This window comes from Onychostruthus taczanowskii, unplaced genomic scaffold (assembly GCF_017590055.1).
Source record: "Onychostruthus taczanowskii isolate IOZ18803 unplaced genomic scaffold, ASM1759005v1 scaffold53, whole genome shotgun sequence".
NCBI lineage: Eukaryota > Metazoa > Chordata > Aves > Passeriformes > Passeridae > Onychostruthus > Onychostruthus taczanowskii.
The window spans coordinates 569,105-572,740 of NW_024502902.1; the positions used below are offsets into that span (position 1 = coordinate 569,105).

At 40.4% G+C, this 3,636-nt stretch overlaps 1 long non-coding RNA gene across 1 annotated transcript; it reads right to left on the minus strand.

The window, feature by feature from the left end:
• Positions 1 to 895: 895 nt before the first annotated feature.
• On the minus strand, positions 896 to 3,055 carry LOC121342463. Its single transcript, XR_005953552.1, has 2 exons — positions 2,840 to 3,055; positions 896 to 1,587 (listed from the first exon to the last, which is right to left on the minus strand). It is a non-coding gene; the product is annotated as an uncharacterized LOC121342463 (long non-coding RNA).
• Positions 3,056 to 3,636: the final 581 nt, after the last annotated feature.

Sequence of the window (3,636 nt, forward strand, 5' to 3'; positions counted from 1 at the left end):
TATAGGCTTTCAGCTGGATCAGTGAAGACTCAGTTCAGAGAAGTGATGGGATAACACACATGCTGACAAGTTTGTCAGCCACTAGACTTCTTTAAGGATATTGATGCACCCTGATCTGTCTCTCCTACCCCACGCTGCACAGGCACATCCTTTGCTCCTTACGGTCTGTGTTAATGGATCATCAAAGATTTTTCTCTCTGGTGTACTGCTTTGAGACACCTTTGCAGCAAATTACATGGCATCAGTCAGCAAGAGACAAAGGTCACACATCCAGCTGTGAAGTGGGCTAGTAACATCATACTGCATGGTTCCTAAAACCGGCTGCAGTAATGGGGATAATGTAAAGGACTGACATAATGGCAATCTGACGATTTAGTGTTGCTATGCAACTTGAGTTGGGAACACACTTTTGCAGTTGCTTCTTAGTTGTCCATTGAATGCTCACTGACAGTGTCTGGCAACCTTCCCCACTCATCACTTTACCTAAAGCAGCAAGAATTCATGTGCAGCTTTTGTGCCCAGGTGCCCTCTTCAAGTCACTAGTGTAAGCAAACTGAGATGAAGATGCTTGCAATGCTTTTTCCATCCTGAATGAGATTCCTGTTGTGCTACACACACACATAAATGGCTACATGCCTTCACACACATTTCTCTTTCCTCTGATTCATTGCAAATCTTCCCCTTTTTCCTCCTTTTTCACCTTAAGGTCATCATGAAGATGACCTTCTTGTCAAAGAAGAGCACTGCCTCTGGAAGCTTTTCCCTGGCCATGTCACAGCTATTATCACACCCATTCACACTATTTTATAACTTTGTACATGTGATTCCTTCAGACCTTTCCATCTTTCTCCCAACTGTTTTTCAGACTCATACAAAGTGGGAATAGATGCAGTACTTGCTCCATCTTGTTTTATTAATCTGCCCTGAAAGTGCCTTGACCTGTCTTGAAACGACCAGTTCTAAAACCCTCAAGCAATGATGCCTTCAGCCCTTTCCTTGGGACTCTGAAAGACTGACAAAACTCAGTGGTTAAGGAAGCTGACCTGCTCATCTCCCTTGCTGAAACCTGACTGCTCCTAGTGACGTCTCCTTGTGCCACCCTCAAAAACTTGCCCTTGCATCCTGGTATTACCTGAACACCAAGGTGATGGCTATTCTGCATCATGAGTAATTCATTCCCTATGATCCTTTATTATCACTTCCCAGACCTCTGTCAATTTATTGCTTTTCTGTGAATTCCTGTGCTTTCCACAATCTGTTTTGTGGTGTTGCTTGTGTGATGTTTAATAGCCGCAGCTCGGAGTTGGCTGCATTTCAGTGGTGGGAGGGGGAACACAGGAACTGTGAACTGAAACTCCGTATAATGTTGCTAGAGATGAGAACAAGTAAGGGAGTGTTTGCTATGCACGCTATCTCCAGAAAAACATCTTTGCAAATGTGTATCTGTGCAGGCATTGTGGAGATAGGGATTACGTTATGCAGAGGGGAAGAGGAGCTGACTGACAGTAGAGATTTGCAGTCCATATTGATGTTTCACAATTGTACATCTGTCTGCAGAACAGCCATGAAGCTCTCGAAGTCATTGCACTAAAAAAAAAAAAAAATAAGGAAAGACAAATCAATAATTTTACTCACCCTTTTATCACAGAGGGTGAAGGAGGAGTGTGTCATAACAGCTCATACTAGTGCGAAAATTTTAATCGAAACAGTCTTCAACCAGAATACACCACTTTGATAAAATCAACATTTTTCAAAATATTCTAAGTACAAATGAAAAATCCCTATGTAAAAGGAGGCTGAAACAAAAATTTCAATACTGAAAAGTTTGCCTTAAGGAAAAAAATGACAGATTTTCTTTCAAATTAAAATACTATTTTTGAAAGCAACCTTTTAATTTTTTAACATATTTTTCTGCTTGTATTGTTTTTATGTTCTTCAGTTAATAATGAGAGACATTGATGTGTTCAATATCCTGCCATTAGCCTGGAATCAGGTTTCCAGGATATTAAAAACAATTGGTCCCTAACTAGTACCCAGAACATTTCTATTTCAGAGTGCAAAAATTTAAATTGTTTCATTCAGCACAGACTAATAAAGCTCCTATTGCTTTTGATAGCAAACTCATTACTTTGTAGAAAAAGCACTTGTTTTGAATATAAAGTATCACCTGTACTAAATTATATAACAATATTTAATTATTATATTCATGGTATGTTATGTTACTGGTAGGATTGCATAACGTGGCCTCATATGAGACTTGACTTGGCATAACTGAACTCTGCATTTCAACTGATATGTGAAACGATACCAAAACTTCACTAATTTTTAAAATAAAATATCAGTTCTTTTTCTAAAAGTATCTAATTAAAATGTTCATAATTTTTAGTTTCTAGGAATACACTGAAAACAGTATTTTTATCACTAAAAGGAACAAGATGCCTTGAAATCATAAACTTTGACATTTCTCTCAAATGAACATTTCATGTTTCCTCTGGCTCTCACTTAACCTGTGATTCATTCTTTGTACTAACTCTATATCTCCCGATTTGGAATAGTTTTCAGATTGGAGGCCTTGTCAAAAGCAATCATCATAAATTCAGCATGCACTTTATCGTAGCTGGTTCTACCAGCATTTGTTGCAAGATAAAGCAGCTCATCGGTACTCACTTTCATCCCAATATTAATTCTTTTCTATGCACTCACAAGGATCTCAAAATTATCCCCATCAGAATATGCAAATGAGGATAAAAATAAATCAGGATAAATTACATCAATCTTGCCACCCAACCACACCCAAGAACACAGAGGATTTCAAGGCTCCCACCACAGCCCTGCTCACAAGATCCTGTTGCAGGGAGGACCCGGGATGGGACTGACACTTCGCCTCCATTCCTCTGCTCACCCCATGGCGCATCAGAAGAGCTTGGACTTCCCTTTCTAGCATGTGAAGGCAAGAAGAAAAGAAAAAGCTCTCCCTTCTGAAAGCACAAGTCCTCTCCTTCCTGCCATCGGCAGCTGCAGTGGAACTGCAACCCAAGGCTTCCACCTAGTGTCTGCCGGCCAGCGCCGCACAGCAGCCCGCCGCAAGGCTGGGCCAGGCTGCCCCGGAGCCCGCACCACGAGCGAAGCCTTGGCTCATTGCTGAGGTGGGAATGTTTTCCTTACAATACAAAACCAAACCTCGGCTCGTTATGGACCACCCAAGCTGTCACCTAGAACTAACCAGCTTCTGGTTTACATGTGGAAAATGAGATTATTATTATTATTATTATTTATTGCTTTATTTCCCCATCATACAGACAGTGCTAAAATCCAAGGCTTTAGGTGGATGCAACAGAAAAGAGGAGAAGAGAAGCTTGTTGAATTAGGTAGGACCACTCTCATATGCCCAAGGATATTTTCTTAACCTTTCTCTGGTGCTAACTTGCCTTTGTGGTAAGCCCACAAGAAAATGGAGTGACTTTCTAACATTTCAATTCTACTAATTAAGAGATACTTAAAAATTAGGCATGGTCTTTAGAATTGACATGTGATAGACAGGCACATTTCTTCCTCTTGTGTTTGACTCCTTCCTCCACCTTCATTTCACATCAAGGTGTTGGCTATTCTGCATCATGAGTAACTCATTCCCTGTGA